The sequence below is a fragment of the Trachypithecus francoisi genome, unplaced genomic scaffold, assembly GCF_009764315.1.
Source record: "Trachypithecus francoisi isolate TF-2019V2 unplaced genomic scaffold, Tfra_2.0 Lachesis_group9, whole genome shotgun sequence".
NCBI lineage: Eukaryota > Metazoa > Chordata > Mammalia > Primates > Cercopithecidae > Trachypithecus > Trachypithecus francoisi.
Window position 1 is genome coordinate 13,165,476 of NW_022681474.1, and position 24,858 is coordinate 13,190,333.

General features: G+C 41.9%; 1 long non-coding RNA gene across 1 annotated transcript; it reads left to right on the plus strand.

The window, feature by feature from the left end:
* Positions 1-20,960: 20,960 nt before the first annotated feature.
* Positions 20,961-22,712, plus strand: LOC117082293. Its single transcript, XR_004436538.1, has 2 exons — positions 20,961-21,157; positions 22,101-22,712. It is a non-coding gene; the product is annotated as an uncharacterized LOC117082293 (long non-coding RNA).
* The last annotated feature ends 2,146 nt before the right edge of the window (positions 22,713-24,858 follow it).

Sequence of the window (24,858 nt, forward strand, 5' to 3'; positions counted from 1 at the left end):
CTGAACCAAGAGTATCTGTAGATGCTAGACAGCAAAAGGACTATTTATGTTTAAATTTGTTACTAACAAAAATTGCTGTGATTAAAAACGAATAATGTTGGCCGGGTGCGGTGACTCACGCCTGTGATCCCAGCACTTTGGGAGGCCAAGGCAGGCAGATCACGAGGTCAGGAGATCAAGACCATCCTGGCCAACATGGTAAAACCACGTCTCTACTAAAAATATAAAAATTAGCTGGGCGTGGTGGTGCGCGCTTGTAATCCCAGCTACTCGGGAGGCTGAGGCAGGAGAATCACTTATACCAGGGAGTCAGAGGTTGCAGTGAGTCCAGATCAACACCACTGACCTCCAGCCTGGCAACAGAGCTAAAAAAAAAAAAAAAAAAAAAAAAAAAAAAAAACTAATAATGTTACCTATGTTATCTTACTGTTACCCAGAGGAAAAAAGTGCAGGACGAAGAAGAGCCACATTTTTTCAACACAAACTTTAAGCTTTTTCAAAGTTATAGCCACCATCAAATAAGGAATATTTACTGACAAAGTCATTATTTTAAACCTTCAATTTGCCATTTGTCTTTTCCTTGAACACTCAGACAGAAGCAGTGAAGACGTGAAACCTTGGCTAGATGATGATAAAACCATCCTTAGTGTTAAAAGTCACATTCAATAAGTCCCGAGGCAAAAAATTTCATGCATAAATATGTCATATTTAGTTGATCATTGGAAAAGGTGCTATCTCCTCACCCTAACAAAATAGTGGAAGGCATAAAATTTACTTGAACCTTTAACCCTAGCCAATATCTGACACAAAATGCAAACTTAACAGCAGCCTATTGCTTTCTTCTAGCTTATAAAGCTGCCAACATTTGGTAGCTAATTTCTGGCTTTTATTTTTAAGACCAAAGGTCTGGATCTCAATGATGGAACAAGGGCACACGGGATGAAGCAAACAGGATGCCCTGGGTGGGAGGGAATATTCTCCACATTATCTTTTGTTGGGAATCCTCGGTTGCTTTTGTAACTGCCCAATGGGTTCACCCTGCCTGCTGCCTAGACAGAGTCGATTTATCCACACAGGGGAATGGCAATGGCAAAAGAATGATTCATGCAGAGTCCGCTGTGTGGGAGGCCGGAGTTTTGCTATTACTCAAATCAGTCTCCCTGAGCCTTCAGGGATCAGAATTTTGAAAGACAATTTGGTGGCTAGGGGCTTGGGAAGTGGAGAGTGCTGCCTGGTCAGGTTGGAGATGGAATCACAGGGGGTCATAGTGAGGTTTTCTTGCTGTCTTCTGTTCCTGGATGGGATGGCAGAATTGGTTGGGCTGGATGACTGGTCTGGGGTGGTATCAGCTGATCCATGGAGTTCAGGATCTGCAAAATATCTCAAGCACTGATTGCAGGTTTTACAATAGTGTTATTATCCCCAGGAGTGATTTGAGGAGGTTCAGACTCTTGGAGACAGAGGCTGCATGACCCCTAAATTGTAATTTCTAACCTTGTAGATAATTTGTTAGTCCTGCAAAGGCAGACTGGACCCCAGGCAAGAAGGGAGTCTTTTCTGGAAAGGACTGTTATCAATTTTATTTCAGAGTCAAACCATGAACTGAATTCCTTCCCAAAGTTAGTTCGGCCTATGCCCAGGAATGAACAAGGACAGCTTAAGGGTTAGAAGCAAGACAGGGTTGGTTAGGTCTAATTCCTTGGACTGTCATAATTTCCTCAGTTATCATTTTGCAATGGTGGTTTCACTTTCATAAAGACAGTCTCATTTAAAGTAAACAAATATAAGATGTAAGTCATAGCTGCTCGGTCTACTAGCTGTTCTTCTCCACTAGTTTATGCTTGTAATGGGTTGTCCAAAGAACTGAAGTGAAAGCTTAAGCATTTATATCCAGAATTTAGGGGAAAACTCCTATTAGATGATTGTATGCATTCAGTTTTGGGGTGAACATGTTTTTTAACACATTATTCAAAATATCATCACAAATCTCTCCTGGGTTTTACTTGTAAAGATAACTTCTAATAGACTTCTGTCACCAAGATTAAAAGAAATGATAAATGCCGCGATAACTTTGTTGAAATTCATTAACTTAAAGCAGTGGTAAACAGTCTTGAAGTGCTATTTTTGCACTTAATTTATTCATTGTAATATGTGCAAGCATACGCCCCTGCAGTTTTCAGGAGACAAGTGGAAGAAAGGTGCCCCATCCTAGGCATGCCATCATTACCCCAATGACAAGGTAAATGAGGGAGACACATCCCAGGGGAATGGTATTTCCAATCAGCCTCTACAAAGAGCTCAAGTAGGAATGCACCAATTATGCAGTGCTTTGCACATATGCATATAGACAGTCAGTGCTTAACAGGCGTACATGTATGGAGTCAGAGCTTTCCGTATTAATATGTATGGCCATGATTCACCACATGTAACATATATATTAAAAACTGAGATATAAATTAGTTTGTGAAGAAGGGTCATCAGTTTTTGTTGCTGTATTTGCTGTTATTGAGAAACAAGAATGCAGAGACAGAAACGGATCAGTGAAGCAGTAAAATTATTCTAAGAATGAATCCTATACAACAGAAGATACTTTTGTCCCATGTTCAAGCACCATTTTTTCTTTGTAGGACAGAAATGTGTTGCATCAAAATGTAAAGGAAGGAAGTTGACCAGAAAGCAAATGTTTTCTTAGTCTGACACCGTATCAACCATCTCTGTATACACGTGATGCCCCCTCCACCCCGCCACATACGCAGACACTGGATATACTTTAAACTTAACTTCATACAGTCATTCTCTTATCCAAAATATTTAAGGAACAACTGCTATGTGTTAGGTGGTGTGTTGGGCACTGGAGAAGGGGCAAAACAATCAAGGCCCTAGAAAAACAGATATGCCCAGGCCCAGGCCGTAAATCACTCTTCCTAAGGACACAAAATGGCCCACAGGTCACCCTGATGGCCTGTGTTTAAGAGTCAAAATTAACAAAATGACAAACTCCAATTATTCAAGGCTGTTTAAAACATGGTGTCTTGGCCAGGCACAGTGGCTCACACCTGTAATCCCAACACTTTAGAGGCCAAGGCAGGTCAGGGGTTCAAGACCAGCTTGGCCAACATGATGAAACCCCATCTCTACTAAAAATACAAAAATTAGCCAGATGTGGTGGTGCAAACCTGTTGTCCCAGCTACTTGGGAGGCTGAGGCAGGAGAATCACTTGAACCTGGGAGGCAGAGGTTGCAGTGAGCCGAGATCATGCCATTGCACTCCAGCCTGGGCGACAGAGCGAGACTCCATCTCAAAAAAACAAAGCAAAACAAAAAAAAACAAACAACAGCAAAAAGAAACATGATATCTTGATTACTGGGACAGAGGAATCCTCCCGACCAGTTATTTGCAAAGTACGTGGCCAAGGACCAGTTTAGATTTTATTTGTGTGCTTATTTGTTGAAAATATTTCAGAGCTGATAATTTTGTCTAAGATAATGAAAATGAACTACTAGAAAAAGAAATGATAAAAAGCATACAAAATAGAAGCCAGTCTTTTTATTACCAGACATAAAATTCGCCGACATAAAATTACTCTGTCAGATTGCTCTAAAACTTGTTGAGAGGTCAGTCTCAATGTCTGCGTTTAACATGTAAGAGACCGATAGCACATGGTCTGCAGGTAGCCAGCAGCCTGGAGACCACTTCCCTGAGCAGCTCTGCTCAACACTGTACACTGGGATTTAAGTAAAGATGAAGAAATGTAGACAGAATTGTACTTCATGGAGGAAGACTCAAACCTAGTTTGGATATATACCAAAAGAGGATTGATTTGTGGATCAATGCAAGTCTAAAACCTAGGGAGTAGGAAAACTTAATTTTAATTGCTGGCAATAAAGTGGAAGAGTTCCTGGCACATAACAGGCACTTAACAAAAATGTGCTGAATGAATGAAAAAGTCCACAAGCCAACAGTGACAGCCGATGTTGAGAAGAGCATGGAGATAGAATGAATAAAGCCCCATGAGAAAGAATAGTGAGAGGGATTATGGTGTCCTGTACACACCTGGGAAAGGAGAGCAAAGGTGCAGATGTCATCAGATAAAATCAAGATGCAAAAGTTGTGAACATTTAGGAATTAACCAAATGAAATGTAACAGAAAAATGTAGATTAACTGACCCTAGAAAAAAGCAAACCACGCACTGGCTCAACCATATGAAAAAGACAAAAGACAGTCAGGCACGGTGGCTCACGCCTGTAATGCCAGCAAGGCAGTTTGAGACCAGCCTGGCCAACATGGGGAAACTCCATCTCTATTAAAAATACAAAACATTAGCTGGGCATGGTGGAACACACCTGTAGTCTCAGCAACTCTGGAGGCTGAGGCAGGAGAATCACTTGAACCCAGGAGGCAAAGTTGCAGTAAGTCGAGATTGCGCCACTGCATACTCCAGACTGGCGACAGAGAATCCGTCAAAGAAAACAAAACAACAAAAAAAAGACTCAAGTCCCTTCCTGGGCAGCAAGCTCAGCAGTAAAATGAGGGTTCACAGTCTTAAATTTCATTGATAAAAGCACAGTGTGCAGACAAAAAAGTGACAGCCCTAAAATGCTCTGCTCAGGTTGTACCATTTTACGAGAGGTTTTGATAGAAAAGAGAATGTCTGTAGGCAAGCATGAGAGTACCAAAAGATATGAAGATGTAATGACATGGAGAATGGTGAAGAAACCAGTGACGTTTCATCCACTAAAGAAGAATTTGGCTGGGGCAAAGGAGAGAGGGTGGTAAAGGCTCTGTACTCAGGTATTTCGTGCTGTCTCTTGTAGAGAAAACATAAAGTTTATGTTTGTCATGGTGGAGGGAGAAGAGAGGGTTGTGCATACTAAGTTGTAGTGAGATTTTAATGTTGATAGAAGGAAGCACTTTGTAATAGTCAAATTTATCCATAGCTAGAGCAAGACGTCATCTCCGGAGGTGGTGAATTTTCCCCATTACGGGGATTGGGGGTGTTCCAGAATAAACTGGGTGAGCATCTTTCAGAATGCTCCAGGGAGGAGTCCTGGATTGGGTGGAAACTGGAATACCTGTTGATGGGCAAGTTCTCCATGACAGAAGCCATTGTTTCATCAAAGAAGTATTTACTGAGCAATGGTTATATGCCTAGCATTGTCTGGGCACTGTGGAGACAGCAAAGAAAAGGGAAATGTTCTCACTTCTTGGAGTTTATTTTCTGCTGAGCAAATAATGAACATGTACCTGAATGGAAATTATATTTTAAGTGTCAAATCAAGTTTTCTTGTTAAGAACAAGACAATTCTTAGAAGCAGGATTTGAGGAAAGAAGAATGCTCACATGGCAAAGCCCTTCCTTTAACATGTTGAAGAGCAAGTCTGGAAACAGAGTCACTCCACACTGATGGGGGTCCTTCCAAACAGGGAGAGGAAGGAAGAAAGCTCTCCCCTCCTTATCACAGGGCATTGTGGGACATTCAAGAGGAAAGGGAGTTGGTTCGATGCCAAATTTTGTAATGCTCCTTCAAGAATTGGCAGGTGACACTGATCTTGAATGTGTCCATCCAGGGAAGTACGGTGATATCTAAGGACTTGAGAGATTGACAGGCATTCCCCGGGAGGCCCCAAGGTGCAGTTCCACCTCCAAAGCTCCCCAGTCCTTAGATGGACCACACTACTGCTTGTCCTATTCACACACCAACACTGCAGAATGAGAAAGAGAATGTATTTGTGTGTGGGAGGGCCAGGCATGACAGAGGCTAAAATGAAAGACCAAATATTTAACTGAAGATACCAAATCACCTGAAAAAAAATTTAAAAATATGAATACAAAATCAAGTATTAAAAGAATATTTAAAATAAGTAAAGAAATCGCAATACCAAATTTTTAAAATTAACCAATACTAGAAAATTCATACACTCCAGAAGAGCAACATAAGATTTTTATTCATGAATTACTTGACACCTGTTTCTAATTCTCCTTTTCATACCTTTTTAGCTAAATGCTCTTCGATCACCTCTTCACATGTTGATGAATAATGAATTTTTTCTGTAAAGAATATAGAGGCCAGGCATAGTGGCTTATGTCTGTAATCCCAACACTTTGGGAGACCAAGGGTGGAGGAGGGCTTGAAGCCAGGAGTTCGAGACCAGCCTGGGCAACATAGTGAGACCCTACCTTTACAAAAAAAAAAATTAGCGGAGCATGGTGGCACACACCTATAGTCATAGCTACTCTGGAGACTAAGGCGGGAGATCGCTTGAGCCCAGTGGTTAGAGGCTGCAGTGAGCTACAACGGCACCACTGCACTCCACTCTGGGTGACAGAGAAAGAACCTATCTTTTAAAAAAATAATAAAATAATATAGATAATTTAGTCTTACCTCTAGCACAGTTGATCAAAAGTTGTTTATCATTATTAATAGTTGGACAATTCATTTTTTTCATAACTTGCTGTTGAGGATGCCATGTAAATTATTAGGATGGTGATCAAATTTGGAAAAGGCCACATTTCATTCACATGATCTGCATCGTTTGGGGGATAATTTCCTACAGACTAGCTTCTGACTCTGTTCACGGCAAATTAGTTCCCACTCTGCTTACAAGTTTCTGATGCTGAGCAGCATGGGCCACACTTCTATAACAATTTGACACCTGTTCCTGCACTGTGTTCAAGGTCAAGTCTAAGGGCACAGTGAGAAGAAAGCATATTGCAAAAGCCATTCCTACTTGGGGGTGCCCAGAAGGAACAAGCACTACGTAATCTGTCCCAATGCAGATGCCCTAACTTGATTTGTACTTACCCAGATCCTCCAAATGCTTGTGGTCACTTCAATGCCAGTAAAGACAAAGGAAATATAAAGGAGGAATACATGGTGAAAAGCGTGGTCTTCATCAACTTCAGTACAAATACACTAGTTTTGCAAATATTATACAGAGGCCTATGCAAAAGTGTGACCTTAAATCTTAATCTTTGTTAACTCCAGGTAAATCTACCTTGACTAAAAGGGCAATTCTGTCATCTCTTTTTTTTATTACAGTTGTTTTTTTCCTCTCTTCCAGTCATTTTATTTACTCGCATTTCTTTTTAATGCTTTGGCTAAGGATAAAATAATTTGAAAGATTCATCATAATGACCTTTGTTCCTTAATTTAATGTTTATCTAGTTTTCACCATTAACATTTGACTGTAAGTTTTAAAAAGAGTCTTTAACCAGATATGGGTGCTAAATTTCATCAACATGCTTGGTCATGAAATCCTGTTATTGCAAAACAATTAATACTTTCCCCCAGCCCTTCTTAAGACCTTGAGGGAAATCAACTTAGAAGATGCCCTTCTTTGAAAGTTGAGAAGCATGCCATCACTTTCATCCCTCCCCATGCAATTATCATATTCTCTGTGGAACCCAGGCCTTTATGGTCTTGCTTCTACCCTTTAGGAACATGAAATGGTACCTGGTCCTGTTCTGTCAGAGTTTAAAGACCGGATTAAAGATTATGAATCAAACGAGATCATCTCATGGGGCTTCAGAAGCAACAGAGGCTTGGAAAGAAACACATACTTCCCATCACATGAGGCTCTTGAAGGAGAGATGCCTTAGTTTAGTTGACTTTATTCTTTACCTGTTTCTTTACGTCACTTACGCTCTTGCACCCCTAGTTGTCAGCAGCTTGGTTTTCCAGAATCTGAAGATTACTGTGAAAAACAAGGAGACAGTTATTGATCAGGAAATCAGTAAATAAAAAATCAGGAGGATGAATACTATTTTTATAATTTAACCTCTTAAAAATGGTAAGAAAAAAGTCAGAGAAAGAAGAAGCAAATTGCATACATTCGCCATTTTATAGTTCAGTTTAAGACTGTAGTAAACATCTAAATCGCTCAGGTCTAAATTAAAGCGAGGAGAAAAAAATCCAGTCCTATCTATATGTCAAAACTGAAGTGTTTTCAAGTAGATAAACAACAGTGTGGCCAGGCAAGGTGGGGACATGCCTGTAATCCCAGCACTTTGGGAGGCCGAGGCAGGCAGATTGCTTGAGCTCAGGAGAATGGTACCAGTCTGAATAACATGGCAAGACCCTGTCTCTACCAAAAATACACAGAAATAACCAGGTGTGGTGGTGTGTGCCTGTGGTTCCAGCTACTTGGGAGGCTGAGCGGGGAGGATCACTTTAGCCTGGGGGTGTGTGGAGGTTGTAGTGAGCTGAGATTGCACCACTGTGCTCCAGCCTGGGTGACAGAGTGAGATCCTATCTCAAAAAAAAAAAGACAGTGGTACTGTACATAAAACAGAGTTCTTGAGTCATTTAAAAAGGAACCTTGGCTTGAAAACCACTCAGTCACCCAGCTGCCACCTGTAACCTGATGCACTGAGGTGGACCAGCTGATCCAGGAGGGAGATGGTAGGGCTCTCACGAGGCCCGGCACTCTCAGCGCAGAACTTACGTATGTGCAGCAAGAAATACAGACCACCTGCCGACAACGGCTAGAGCAAGGGCTACAGCCATGACCAAACACCTATGCCTCGGCCAAAGGTTCTGCAGAGAGCTGTTGAGCTTATTAGATTTCCACTTTTTTTTTAAATTACTTCCTCAGGAGGCTGCCAGATGCTGCACATTCAGAGTCTGGTTATTTGCACACATACCTTTGTTACTTCCCAACTCCACCCTTAACACCAGTGCTTTACGTTGGAAATGGAATGACCCATTTCAAATCCATGGGCTTCATACCTCAGTCAGGCAGATCACAGTGCACTGGCCACCGTCAGCATGATTTGTATGTTCTCGTGCACACCTTCAAAAGCTCAGGATGTTCTAACCCACCTGTACCACCTAGGTCAGAAAAGAAGAACAACTCTTCTTGGGTTTTTATAGAACAAGACTTTTCCTATGGGCCATGGGGGCTTGGTCAGGACTACTTGTATCTGCTTACCTTAGTCCTGTCTGGAATGTCTCCTATAAGGCTTGAAATCATTCAGTAACATACTTTAGTTCGACATCCTCTCCCCATAGAAGGGTTCGAGAATCCTACTGCATAAGGTCTTAGGTACATATATACATATGATAAACATAATGTAATTAATAATAGGCACTTGCAGAATTTAACACTTCTCCAAAATCTGTATTAATACTCTATTTTACTTAGTTATCTCGTTCATTTTTATCTTCTCAGTATTGATCAGATATTAATCCAAAACAGATTTTTAAAAATAACTGTCTGAAGTCTCACTGTTTTACAAAATGTTATAAAAATACTTAATTTGTGACATTTTTTGTACAAATATTAACTCTTTCAAATATGCATCATCAAATATTTCCAAAATTGTTTCCAAATCCGATGTTCTAGTTGTGATATTCAGGAACTATGTACCCATTTAAACCAATAAATTTAGTGATGCCACACACCAGAGTAGCAGATGTGCAGCTGAAAATGCTTTCTAAGTTCGTTCTGAATTTCACCATTTTATAAACTCTTCTTAAGTTTCAAAGATGACAATGCTGGCTTAGGTCACTTCTTGTTCTCCAGTGCAATGATTCTTTTTCCTGTGCCATGGTGAGTTGAGGTTGACTCTGGTCATGAGAATGCCTGCTGGCCAGGTTTCTGATGGAATAAATTATTATTGAATAATGAACAATAATAAGAATATTACTTACTGTCTGCGTAGTACTTACAGGAAGCAGTGATGTCTGTGCTGCCAGATGGCTCTCCGGATGGAGACACTTCTGTCTTCCAGGAAGGTGAGCTGCTGGAGGCCATCCACTGAATCTCTCCCCAGGAATTGCTCTCACCCCAAGGAGTCATCTTTCCCAAGGTATATGCCCCTCCCTGGGGCGCACCAAATCTCATGGCTGTTCCCAGCAAGGTCTCAAGGCCTAGGCACCTTGCCTCATGTGTACGGGCTCTCAGCTCCAGAGCACCCGAATGACCAGCACAGGTCTCGCTTGCAGCTGCACCACAGCTAGGCGTCTGCCCTGCCCATCTGGCCTCTCCTTCCCTTAGGCAAGTTACTTTGGAGGGCACCCACCAGGATATCTGCTTCCCAGAACCTGCTTCCTGAGAGCCTGTCCTATGTGCCTACTCTGTGCTGGGAATTGCTGGCCACTCTGCATACATTCTTTCCTCTATGTCAGTAATCTCATGAGGTAGATATCATTATACCCATTTGAGAGATGAGAAGAATGAGAGTTCAAAGCCATAGAAAACTAGCACCAGGTAAGGGTCTGAAAGAGGCAATGCTAATCCACAGCGGGCACCCTCTTCCCACCACAGCATGTGCCCGCTCAGCCTCTGGGGTCTCTTTTGGAGTCTTTCTAAAATTTATCCAACACGAAAACCTACTAGGATCCGCAGAGAATTTTTGGATTAAAAAACAAATTGTACCGACTTAAAGAAAGAAAGAAATATTCACCAGTAGCTGCAGAGTTGCAAATCCTGGTGAAAGAGTAGCTCTAGGCCGGGCGCGGTGGCTCAAGCCTGTAATCCCAGCACTTTGGGAGGCCGAGACGGGAGGATCACAAGGTCAGGAGATCGAGACCATCCTGGCTAACACGGTGAAACCCCGTCTCTACTAAAAAAATACAAAAAACTAGCTGGGCGAGGTGGCGGGCGCCTGTAGTCCCAGCTACTCGGGAGGCTGAGGCAGGAGAATGGCGTGAACCCGGGAGGCGGAGCTTGCAGTGAGCTGAGATCCGGCCACTGCACTCCAGCCTGGGTGACAGAGCGAGACTCCGTCTCAAAAAAAAAAAAAAAAAAGAAAGAGTAGCTCTAGCCCTTTCCCCTGAGATTTACCCGATCCCCTATGACATCTCCTGTAGAGTGACTAGGCTTCTCTGCAGGATGTGACACCCACAAAGTGAGAATGTTAAAGCTCTGTAGTGTGGTGGGTTCCCCACAGCACAGGTGCGGGAGCTCTGCCCTGGAAGGGAAATGAGCCTTGGGTTAATCTGAATGGGCGTCTTAGGGGTGTGGCCTTCTTGCCAAACTCCTTAAACTTTGCATTTCCATTTGCTAGCAGAGACAGTAACACTCTCAACTCCTTGGTGCTGCTGCAGGGGTGAAGTGAAATACCTGTGAATCTTTCATGAAAGGTGTTCAACACCTGCTATTTGTAATAATCGATTCAAATGTATAAGGAAGTAAGAGCCATGGCCATTCCTAACTATTTGCATCGTAAACAAAAATTAGAGTGTTGAAGTAGGCTGTGGCAATTCTTAGAAATGTCCTCAAAACTTTAGCTCAATCAGAAAGCTGTGAGAAGGCAGAAGTCCCTCCTGCCGTGGTCACAGTAAGGTTCCATTTAAGCCTGCAGCAGGAGCTGAAATCAGAAAACTCTTCCTAAGCAAGACAGTGCACTCGAAGAGTAGAAACCAACTCTTGATTTGTGTGCCCCAGTGGAAGCAAAATAATAACTGATGGTTGATGGCCCTGGGGGCTGAATTCATCTTTGGTTCTGAAGAATTCTCAGTGCTAGGCCACTAGCACACGTATGCACAGGCGTGCGGGGGGGGAAACTCACTAGTCAGGGGTGGGTGGAGACGCTGGAAGGAAGAAGACAGGCCGTTTGTTTCTTCTTGGTTCCTGGTTGGTGATCCTCATACGGCGTCAGGGATATTTGCAGATTCCTTTTGTGAGGCAGAAGGAGAGAACTGAGAAAATCCCCTCCTGGAAATAATTTTAAGTAACTACAATTATTTTTAAAAATTTAGAAGCCAATGTTTAATTTAATGACCAAAATAATGAAAATACTACCAAAAAAAAAAAAAAAAAACCATTGTGTGATTTCATTTTTTAAAATTCTGTCTCCAGAGAAAATATTTGCTTAGCTACAGATGCCAAAGATGTCTGTCTCCAGAGAAAGTATTTGCTTACCTACAGATGCCAAAGATGTCCTCTCAGGAGTAGTTTAACTGTGCAGCAGAACATTATTAAGAAAAGCATCAATCCAGCGTCACATGAAAATAAAACCTGTAATGATCAAATTGAAGGTGACTTTTAAAAAATGGAGACAAGATGCAACCTGGCAAAGTGCCATCTGTGAAGGCTTTGTGGCTTCAAGGCCACAAAAATAAAATGTGGCACAAAACGATGCACTAGAGGTTCCAACCATTATCATGGAAGCATTCTGCAGAATTCCAGATGGCCTTGGGTCCCCAACAGCTGTGTCTGGGAGGACATCCCTGACAATGGATGCAGGTCAGGACAGGAGCCTGGTGCCCGGGGAGGGCCTGAATACCCCACACTTCCCCACCAGCCCTACTCTGCATTTTGAATGCTACCTCTCTGCAAATGAAGCTACCTCCCTAGGGGAAGAGAAGTAATAACAAACATTTCTCCCGTGATCGCACACCTCCGCCTGCACAGGGGCAGCCACAGCGCAAGCTTGGTTCAGCTTCTGTCTGCACTCAGCAGAGAGGCGCTGGGACCTTCGCTATTTCTATCTGCATCTTGAATAGCATCAACACAGTAAAATGCCACATTTTGGTATTGTTTTCTCCTCCTCCTTTTCTCTTTCCTTTTCTAGGTGCATTGTTTCTATTGTTGGCTGTGTGGGGGCTTTTCGAGGTGAGGGGGAGAAAAGGGAGATGAAGTTTTGGCAAAGAGCATTGACAAATTCGTTTCCTTGGTTCTTAGTTGTTGCCTAAACTGCTGCAGTACTCTCCAAAAACAAAACAGCGTCGAGGGAAGGGGGAGATGTGCCTGCCTCTGCAATATCCTATGTTAGAGAAACACAGCCTGAGAATAACACACATCATTGTCAAAAGAAGCTTCTTTTCTTCACACAAGGGATAATGAGACGCTTAGTGTCTGCTGCAAAAACTGAGAAAATCAAAATTTCTAAAAATTTCCTTTCAAATTTCTTTATGATCCAAGGTGATACCTAATTGCATATTTTCCAAACGTTCATTTTTCCAAAAGTAGAATGGGTGAAATTCCTAATGAAAGAAACCCTCAATAATCTGTTTTTTTGTTTTTCATTTCTAGTTTTAGGCTACAAGGATGAAGTAGGACCCCTTTTTTAAAAATTAAGACCAAAATCAGTGGTATTACAGTATCACTCATCAAATTTAGGAGGTGGCAAGGTTTTAACTGCCATCCATGGCTTAGGAAAGATCATTACAGATAAACTCCCTGTTTTTGATTTGTTTATGTCTTATTCATTTTGTGTATTTTTTTTTCTTGTGAGTAACATATCAGCAATTCCTGAAAATACTCCAAAAAATTACAAAGGCGTATAGGAGAATGATTTCACAATCAGACTGGATTTAAGAAATACAAATAGAATCTCATGGTTTGGATTTATTCTCTGCAGCTTTATTATATATTACACATCTTTCGCATTACTAGCCTGTTGTCGACATACATGGAGCTCCATCCTATACTAAAATATGTCCCAATGTGTGTTTTTAACCCATCTCTTGGGAGAGTACAGGTTGTATAAAGTGTTGTCGCCCTTGAATTTGAACAGAGTAGCTTCATGTCAACACAGCAGAGCATTTATTTCTTAGAATGAGCAACATCTGTTTCCATCAGAGATGTTCCGTGCGTTCCCAGAGGTGGTCAGGATAAAGTTCTTTCCCCATTTCCATCCTGCTGCTCTCACTTCTCCGTGAATAAATTGCCCCATGTCGATCTCATCCAGCAGCGGGTCTCCCTCAAGGTGTGGTAAGTACAGAATTATCTTCTGATGATGAGCACAAAAGAGTTTCTATGATTTGAATGGAATGCAGTTCATCTTCTGATATTTGTTTGGGAAGTGGAAGGTGTATTTTCAGAGATTTTATTGCAGGGTGAATCTAGTGCACTGAGTTGTGAATTTGCTTCTCCAAGGGGTAAGATCATGTGTCAGACTTAAATCATCTCCGAGAAAAGGTCAAATAACATGATCTCTTCTCCAATAACACTGATTTGACCTAAGACTTTCTAGTTCTCCTGGGCTTGGTTTTGATCACTAGCTCACAAAGAAAAGCATTGTATTGTTTGGTTTAATGGTTCATGATTTGCTTTGTATATGTAGGACGGCCTATATGTAATAGTAATGTTTAGTGTTTAATGGTTAATGATTTACTTTGTATGTATAGTATGGTCTATATGTAATAGTAATGTTTAGAGAATTTTGACCGGGGCATCTATTCAATTATTTGACTTGGCAAAATTTTTTTTTTTTTTTTTTTTTTTTTTTGAGACGGAGTCTCGCTCTGCCGCCCAGGCTGGAGTGCAGTGGCCGGATCTCAGCTTACTGCAAGCTCCGCCTCCCGGGTTCCCGCCATTCTCCTGCCTCAGCCTCCCAAGTAGCTGGGACTACAGACGCCGCCACCTCGCCCGGCTAGTTTTTTGTATTTGGCATAATTTTTTTAACTAGAATACACTGCGCAGATCAATGAGACTCCTATATCCTGATGACTGATTGGGGCTGGAAATAAAGTATAGCTACCGAAATTTTAAGCTGGATCCGATAGAAAGGGCCTCGGGAAGGAAAGGTACAACTAACATTTTCCATGCTTTGAATAAATCCTCTCTCTTTAAAATAATACTGAAGGTTCAAACCCTCCTACCCTATTCCATCCAAATCAGGTGCAGAGAGTGAGATGAGAAAATGTTTAAAGACTAATTTACAGCCAGGTGTGGTGGCTCACACTTGTAATCCCAGCACTTTGGGAGGCCGAGGTGGGCGGATAACCTGAGGTCAGGAGTTTGAGACCAGCCTGGTCAACATAGTAAAACCCAGTCTCTACTAAAAATACAAAAATCAGCTGGGTGTAGTGGAGCACACCTGTAATCCCAGCTACTCAGGAGGTGGAGGTAGAATTGCTTGAACCCAGGAAGCAGAGGTCACAGTGAACCGAGATGGGGCCACTGCACTCCAACTTGGGCAAAAAGAGTGAAACTCTGTCTCATAAAAATAATAATAATAAAAAGGACTGATTCACAAAGCCACTGGTTGTACCAGCGCTCCAGTGACAAACCCAACTCAGAGGGCAAGGAAACATTATTCATTTGGATTCTACACACTGTAAATTGTTGGTGCAGGTTGAGGTTACACTGTGCCATCTTACCATTCAAGAAAAGACTGAAAACCCTCTGGAGATGTTGATGGGAATTTCTATAAAAGTCCTGAATGACTATTGGTAAAATTAAAGCAGAGCAGAGGGAACTAAGTAGCTTCCTGATGTCCCATGGGATACTGCTGTCATCATTCAGAGACATTTTTTAAGTGGCTGATGAGTAAATCGCCATGACTAGCATATTACTTCAGCAGAGAAGCACAGTATAAGATCAAAATAATTTTAGGACAAGCACAGTGGCTCACGCCTGTAATCCCAGTGCTTTGGGAGACCAAGGCAGGAGGATCACCTGAGGCCAGGAGTTCGAGACCAGCCTGGGCAACATAGTGAGACTCCATCTCTACAATCAAATAAATAAATAAATATTAGCCCAGTGTGATGGCACTGGCCTGTAGTCACAGCTACTTGGGAGGCTGACGTGGAAGGATTACTTGAGCCCAGGAGCTCGACTGTGATAGCACTACTGCATTCCAGACTGGAAGACAAAGTGAGATCCTGTCTCAAAAAATACGTGAATAAATACTTAAAGAGTAATCATTTCAGAATGGGCTGGATTACACAGTCCCCTTTCCTGGTGAAGGTGAGGTGGAAGCCTTGGGCCCTGCCCTAAGGCAGACTCCAGCACAAAGAATGCAGCTGCCAGGGCAGGACACCAACACTGAGCCCAGGCCACACAGCATGAGGTCGCCAACAGAGTCCCCCATTTGCCCCTTCCCACCCCTCCCAGCCGTTCCCTGAAAAATCACTCAAAAGATGGTGAAGCACAACGGCTTCAGCTGGAGTTCGCTCCCTAACACTGGGTGCCTTTCTTCACCCACAGGGAGTGGAGCCTGCTGCAGACAGCACTGCTCCTGTTTGCGTAAACACACACTCCACAGCAGGCTTGCAACATCAGCGTTTCACGAAACGAAGCAGAGCTCCTTTCCTGAACAAAGGCTCCCAGTTAGGAGGATAGTTTAACCAGGAGGTAGGAGACCAGGGCCCAGGGGCCATCTGCTAACTGGCCACCTGCGGACAGACATGTCTTGATCTCTGACTTCCGAACTTCAAAGCTGGGGAATAAACAAGAGAATGTCCAACACTTCCTGCACTTCTAAATTTTATGAAATGTAACAAGACAAGGTTTTCATAAAAATAAAATGTGGCTGATAAATATGCACTCACGTGTTTCATTACTTTTGTGGAAGGAAAAGTTTATGGTTCCCTCTGCCTGCTTGGAGTATGAAACTAAAAGGGAAGAGGCTATCTCTTGGCGTGACTGAACGTTGTTCTTCAATCGAGGGCCCCTGTCCAGCTCCTGAAATACAAAGCTGGGAACGCTGGAGATTGTGCTGAGGCCTGAAGAGCACCGGAGTCTTTCATGTTTCACCATCAACTGTCTCCTGCGGAATCCTTGCCACAGCCCCAATCATCCCTGCTGACCAATCGTTCACCTTGCCCTTAATTTCTCTAAAGGAACCCAGTAGTGTAATCGCGTTTCCTAAAAAGCGACTTGCCATCTTCTTTGTGTCCCTGAATATATGATGAAGAGGTGGCTTACTTCAGCTCCAAAGGCAGCAAAGCCTGTTGCACTGCAGGGTTAGTTTGTAAAAAAAGAAAAAACAATAAATATGGATGAGTGTATGTTCATTTGCCATTTCAAGTATTTACAGAGGTCACAGGGGCCCGAAACATTATCCAACTCTGGGATAGAATGCCAGAGTGAATAAGAAGTACATTTTTGGTCAAATTTTATAATATTTAATTGCATTGTTTTGGTTACACACTGTCTTAGAAAACTAGACATTTTCTGATTATGAAATAATTTATAAATACCAATAGAGAAGTTACATTCAGTTCTTCAGAACAGATAAAGCTGTAGAATGTATTTCAAAAAACAGAAATCGTTAGACCTTTCCTATAGACCTACTAATACTTTTGAAGGTAAGATGAAGCTATCTTCTTTTGGACAACAAAAATCAAGAAAATAGTATTAACTGTCTGGATTAGCTTCAGCTTGGAGAAAAGTCTGGCACTGAATCACTGAGAAAATTAATTTCACATATTACAGGACTATGATACAGTCTATCCCGAGTCAGGCAGCAAAAACTATTGCTTTCTAAAAGCACCGAGTGAATTAGGTAGCTGTGCCGGGCAATTAGGAGAGGGACCTCCTGAAGAGCCAAGGGCCCTCACCCCCGACAGCACTGGCTGCCAATGCTCTAGGTGTCCCTGAGCTATTGACTGAAGGCTTCTTTGTCTCTGTTTCTGCATTTATAAAGTCAGGAATGAAACAGGCTTCTGAAATCACTTAAGGACCTCTGATAGAAAGGTGAAGAATTGCACTGGCATCTTTATGGAGCTGTACATCAAGAAATAAAGACTGTAGAGAAAAAGGGCATTGCTTGGGAATGAATGATTTCAAATGCAATAGCAAATTAAATGTAAATTAAAGCTAACTGCAATCTCCTTATGTAAGACTCTTTTTTTTTTTTTTTAACTTTAAGTTCTGGGATACATGTGCAGAATGTGCAGGTTTGTTACACATGTATACATGTGCCATGGTGGCTTGCTGCACCCATCAACCCATCATCTAGGTTTTAAGCCCTACATGCATTCGGTATTTATCTTAATGCTCTCCCTCCCTCTCACCCCCACACCCACCAACAGGCCTCAGTGTGTGATGCTCCCCTCCCTGTGTCTGTGTGTTCTCATTGTTCAGCTCCCACGTATGAGTGAGAACATGTGGTGTTTGGTTTTCTGTTCCTGTGTTAGTTTGCTGAGGATGATAGTTTCTAGCTTCATCCATGTCCCTGCAAAAGACATGATCTCATTCTTTTTTACAGCTGCATAGTATTCCATGAGGTATATGAATCACATTTGTTTTATCCAGTCTGTCATTGGTGGGCATTTGGGTTGGTTTCAAGTCTTTGTTATTGTAAATAGTGCTTCAATAAACATACGTGTGCATGTGTCTTTATAGCAGAAAGATTTATATTCTTTTGGGTATATATCCAGAAATGGGATTGCTGGGTATAATGGTATTTCTGGTTTTAGATCCTTGAAGAATTACCACACTGTCTTCCACAATGGTTGAATTAATTTATGCTCCCACCAACAATGTGAAAGCGTTCCTATTTATCCACAGCCTCACCAGCATCTATTGTTTCTTGATTTTTTAATAATCGCCATTCTGACTGGTGTGAGATGGTATCTCATTGTGGTTTTGATTTGCATTTCTCTAATGATTGAGCTTTTTTTCATATGTTTGTTGGCCATATAGATGTATTCTTTTGAGAAGTGTCTGTTTATATCCTTTGCCCACTTTTTTATGGGTTTTTTGGCTTTTACTTGTAAAATTGTATATGTTCCTTGTAGATTCTGGATATTAACCCTTTGTCAGATGGGTAGATTGCAAAAATTTTCTCCCATTCTGTAGATTGCCTGTTCACTCTGATGGTAGTTTCTGTTGCTGTGCAGAAGCTCTTTAGTTTAATTAGATCCTATTTGTCAATTTTAGTTTTTATTGCAATTCCTTTTAGCGCTTTTGTCATGAAATCTTTGCCCATGCCTATGTCCTGAGTGGTACTGCCTAGGTTTTCTTCTAGGGTTTTTAAGGGTTTGGTTTTTACATTTAGTTTTTTAATTCATCTTAATTTTTGTATAAGGTGTAAGGAAGTGGGTCCAGTTTTAGTTTTCTGCATATGATTAGCCAGTTTTCCCAGCACCATTTATTAAATAGGGAATCCTTTTCCCATTGCTTGTTTTCGTCAGGTTTGTCAAAGATCAGATGGTTGTAGATGTGTGGTGTTATTTCTGAGGGTCAGGCCCTCTTAAAAGTCATGTCTTTGCGTGTCTGAGTTTGCACGACGCATTTGTTTTGAGTCTATAATAAAAAGCTAAAGTTATTTATACATTATTGGTTATGTACCTTAAAATACTGCACCTTTAGCTCAATGGGTTAAGTTATAGGACATGAAACTGTTGGAAGAATATGGGTAAATCATGTTCAAGTCATCTGAGGTCATGTAGGAGCTACTCTACTTTGATTTTTAAGTTTAGAAAACAAATGTATGGAGTTGGCTCCTAACTTGGGTGAAATATTTTACATATATACATATATATACACATATATATAATGGAGATCACTGTTACAAAATATAGAGATTCACATGAGTAGATTGATTTAATTTTCAAGTTTTTAATGTTTTAACAATATATTAGTATTTAGTAATTTTCCTAGTTTTGGCCCTATTATGCTCTCAAATTTAATAAACATGACTTCTAAAATTTGTTAAAGATGGTCTTGGATTTAAAACATAGCCCCCAAACTTCTTAGCATTTCTCCAATCAAGAGTTGGAGTCTTATGTTCCCTCCCCTTGACTCCATCTCAAAAGTGTGTATTTAACACCTATCTATCATATGGCAGCTAGTCTTTAAAACATACAGAAGGATAGGATTCTACAACAATAATAGCAATGTTGTAGCCAATTAGAATTGACTGGCATTAAGCCTGGAATTATCAATGTGGATTCCAAGGTCAATATTTTTATCCAAGTTTTTAATATTACTTCTGTGTTTGAGTTTGTCTTCTGAGAAATTTGGCTTTGTCCGTGCTAAAAGTTGACTTTTCTTGGTAAATATTTTTTGAATCTTAAAAAAGAATGGTTTTGGAACTCTTCTGATCAAGACTTCGATTTCTACTCATTGTTCTAGCTTGGCTCTTACCAGGCAGTGAGCAGGAAGCCAGGCCTGGCAGCTTTGCCAACGGTGCCAAATGGTAATACAAGTTTGTCTAGCCATGGTCGCGTCAGAGTCTCGTGTGTGTCCAACTCGACTTGAGCATTATTTTTACACCAGAGAACAATGAGAGGGAAATTCATTAGTGTTGACGAGGATAACGAGAACAACCATCACCGTGGTAGAGTTAGAGATTCAAAGTTTATAGGCCAGGAGCAGTGGCTCACATCTGTAATCCCAGCACTTCAGGGGGCCAAGGCGGGCAGATTACTTGAGGTCAGGAGTTCGAGACCAGTCTGCCAACATGGTGAAACCCCGTTTCTACTAAAAATACAAAAATTAACTGGGTGTGGTGGTGCACCCCTGTAGTCCCAGCTACTTGGGAGGCTGAGGCAAAATGACTTGAACCCAGGAGGTGGAGGCTGCAGTGAGCTGAGATCATGCCACTGCACTCCAGCCTGGGTGACTGAGTGAGATTCCATCTCAAAAAAAAAAAATTAAAGTTTATAAAGTTCTCGTTATGGCCAGGCACTAATTTAATCACTTTTTATGTATTAAGCAATTTTATTCTCAGAACAACTTATGAGTTAAGAATTATTTTTAATTTTTCATTTTTCAGAAAAGTAAACTGAGGCACAGAGTTCAGGTAACTTGGCTAAGTTTATAAAAACCAGTAGGTAGTTGACCCAGGATTTTAAACCACATACTCTAAAAGCTAAGAATATTCCATTTAAGAACACAAGATACTGGAGGAGACGTTGAATGTATTCACCAGGTACTATTAGTTGAAGTTAATAATACAGCTAATCTTAGTGCTTGGAACTCCTCTCACATAAAAAAAAAATAGATGTTTAAGTCCTGCTTGGTGGCTGTATTGTTTCATAAATGTCTTTATTAGCATCTATCACAATTCATTATAAACCTCTGCTTACTTATGTTTCTACTTTACTGACATGTGAGCTGTGTCAGAAATGAGACTTATTCAAAGTTAGTATATTGAATGTGTGGCATTGTACCCAAAATACTTACAATGCTTAATAAATTTAAAAATTTTTTTTAAATGAGATAGGATAATAACTCATAGCGTGACTTGGGCATCAGAGGCAGCCATCTTCAAACTCATCCTTTGAACTCTGTGCTGGAGGAGGGTTTTCTCGGCACCTGCACCACGGCACCACCTCGCCTCCCGTTTGGGGGCGAGGCAAACACCACTTCCTTTCTTGAGGCTTGGCACGCACCTACCCCAGAGGCATTTTTTAAAGGGTTGATGTGGGCAGGGAGGGGTGGTGCGGGGGGCGGTGCATTTGCAATAGAAGTCAAGGCTGGTGAAGAGAAAGAAATTCTTTTAGCAAAAGCAAACTTCTCTGGGATATGGTAAGAGCACCCGCCTCACCCAAAGGACATCGACCACCCTCTTCCTACCCCAGCCACCCCAGCAGGCCTCTCCAAGGTGCAGCCAGCAAACTGGGACACAGTGGTTAGAGAAATCTCTGGGTTTAAAGCAAAGAGATTCAGGGGAAAGGGGACACGGGACTGAAGTGAAAACACATGGGGCATCTGAGAAGAGGAGGTTGGGGTGTCTGCTGATCTGCAGGCACAGTCACGTCACAGGAGCAGAGCCAGGGCCTGGTGAGCTGCTGCAGGGATGGTGGGGAGGGCCCAGGACCCCCCAACCCCCTAGACTGTAGATGTTGCCTGGATGGGATGACACAATCCAGACTGAATGAAGGACGTGCGACAGGTGCTTCAGACGTCCTCACATGCTCTGCTGGGTGTTTTCTTGTTTCTTTTTCTTTTTCTTTCCAACTTTTATTTTAGGTTCAAGGGGTACCTGTGCAAGTTTGTTACATGGGTTCATTGTGTATCGAAGGAGTTTAGTGTACACATAATTGTGTCACCCACATAATTAGCATAGTACCCGAGAGGTAGGTTTTCAATCTTCCCCCTCCCGTGCCTCCACCCTCGAATAGGACCCCGTGGGTATCGTTCCCGTCTTTTGTTCACATGTCCTCAGTGGGAATTTTCCAATAAATAGCCTCACTCCCCTCCCGTACAGGGCCTGTCACCCTGGGGTTTCAGATAGAGTCAGATATTGGGGTGGTCCCTACCTAGATTTAATAGCTCACCTGCGATACCGGTGATTTCATTCCTTTCATTTTTAAAAGTTTATACTCTCTATTTGGTTCGTATATTCTCAAAATATAAGCACACAAAGCTCCTTTCAAAGTCAATGAAAGGAAAAGTGTCCACCTTTCGCCTCTCCCTGGCTGCCTCTCCGATCTTTTCTTGCTACCCGAATTTCTTGATCTTGTTTCAGACCCAATCAGCAGCCCCTCTGGGATTTGTTAAAGCTTCAGGTGACCCTCTCCTAAGAGCTAAAAAGCAAAAGCAGAAAGGACTCCGCAGGAGCAGACTGAAAGGTCGATGTGGAAGACAGCACGGTCTCCCAGAGAGATCCCACCAACACCAGCATCAGGGTTCGGCACCACCCAGGCTGAGCCCCGGGTCACTGAAGATCTGGTTTCAGGAGGGCTGCAGAGTGAACACCAAATGCTTCACGCTGCGAACACTGGAGGAATAAAAGCATCTCTTTCTCCCTGGCCTAGATTTCAGATTTCTCTGTTAAAGGCAGAACTCTGTGCACTAGCAGGCAGCTAACCCTTTTTCCTTTTTTAAGAAATAAAAAGGATACAGCAAAAGGGGAAAATCCAAAAATAAAATTCAGTCATCTAATCAGAAAGAATCCCACCAGCCTGGCAGAATTCATCCGTGTGCAGTGCTTATAACGTTAAAAAAAAAATCTTTTATTTTGCATCTGGTTCATACTTTCTGAAGACCTCCTCCTAAAGCATTACAAAAGCTAGCATTTTGTGTGTCTCAGGTCTTTTAAAAATCACCCCATATTATCTGAGAGTAAAAAAAAAAAAAATCAGCTGGAGGCTTTTTCTGCAAAAAGGTGTTTAATTTTATACTCCAGGCAGCAGTGACAGAAGCTAGAAAAGTCACCCCCACTAGATGAAGACAAAATCGTAAACCAAGTTGTTTTACAGTGATTCAAATACAGGTTAAATTTGTTGGACTGTTCCTTACCTGCAAAAGTACTTTTCGGTATTTAAGGTAATTTTTAATGTATTTTTCTTAAAGTGATAGTTTCATGCAATCTTTACGGCAAGTTTTGCTGCATGCTTATTTTCTGAATTGTATTCATGTTTGTTAAAAGTTTGGAACTGTATTCTAGTGTGTGTGCTTAGTCAACACAGGATGTGGAAGATGGTACCAGTCAATCTCCATGGTAACCACACTTGCACCCTCCAAGCATTTTACACAGATTGCCTCATGTATCCTTTGCCACACACCAACCACAGGAGGTAGCACTGTTAGCATCCCCATTTCACAGATGAGGAAGCTGAGGCCCAGAGCGTTTCGGTTGCTCCTGCCAGGTCACGGGGCTGGTCCAGGGCAGGATGAGGACACACTCTGGCTTCAGGCTGCAGGGAGCCCTGAGCACCACACACACATTATGGAGACCCTACTTCCTCCTCCAGGATAAGGAAGATCTTCCCTCCTGCTATGGCCAAACCTTTTGCCTTTCTCTAACCTCTATTCCATAATAAAGCCAAAAGAACTCTCAAAAAGAAAACCTGAACAGCAGCGTGACGGGGCCGTCCACTTTCCACACGCATATCCGGCTTTTTTCATGCAGCATGCTATGTTTGAAATCTGTCATGTGGATGAGGCCATCAGTAGTTTGTGTCTTCAGGCAAAGCTGGAAAAGGACCAGAGGCCCTGGGGTGTTGGGAAGACACCACTCTGGTTTGGGTGGTGAGTGATAAAGGTTGCATACGTAAAATTTCACTGATTTGTGCATTTCACTGCAAATTATACCTCTGTAAATAAAACACAGTAGGGCAAACTGTTTTTAAAAAGTCTATGTTATTAAAGCATTTACCTTCTTAAAAATCTTTGATGATTGCCCACCGCTGTTAGCCCCAATTTAGTGCCGTCTCCCCCAGCCTCCCTTCCACCCTCTCTACAGCCCACCAGACCAGCCTCCTGGTCATCCTCGAATGCTGCAAGCCCTACCCTCTCCTACTACTGGGCTCTGAGTATGTCCTTGCCTGTGTCCAGAAAAAGAAATTTTCTTTTTCTTTCCAACTTTTATTTTAGGTTCAAGGGGTACCTGTGCAAGTTTGTTATATGGGTTCATTGTGTATCAAGGGGTTTTAGTGTACACATAATTGTGTCACCCACATAATTAGCATAGTACCCGAGAGGTAGGTTTTCAATCTTCACCCATTTGCCATTTGCCTGGCCAGTACTAACTCTTCATTTAGATCTGGGCTTCCACAGAAAAAAATTAGGTCAGGTCACCAAAATACACCCCCTTCTGGCTCCTCTCTATGTTTCTTTCATGATTTTAGTTTTACATTTTTTTTTTTTTTACTGTTGCTATTTTTTGTTTGTTTTCATTTTAATAGATTTTATTCTTTCTACTTTATTTATTTTATTTTGTTTTAAGACAGTGTCTGGCTCTGTCCCCAGGCTGGAGTTAAGTGATGTGATCACAGCTCATGGCAACTTCCACCTCCACCACTCAAGTGATCATCCTGCCTCACACTTCCTAGTAACTGGGGCTGCAGGTGCATGCCACCACACCTGGCTAATTTTTGTATTTTTTGTAGAGACAGGGTTTCACCATGTTGCTTATGCTGGTCCTGAACTCCTGGGCTCGAGTAATCCGCCTGCCTTGACCTCCCAAAGTGCTGGGATTATAGGCATTAGCCACCATGCCTGGCTGATTTTATGCTTTAGAGAAGGTTTAGGTTGACGAAACCTTGAGTGGAAAAGTCAGATGGTTCCCGCACATTCCCTGCCCCGTTTATGTACAGCCTCCCCCACCCTCAGTACCAGCACATTTATCTTTCCAGTTCTTCGCTTCATGTGTTTTTCCATCTTGACTATAAACTCCATAAGGATCAGAACTGTCTGCTTTTGTTCTCATGTATCTCTATCCTTTCCTCTGATACCCCGTTGCTTCTTTTCTTTGAATTTCAAATTCAGTTCTTATTCTAGTT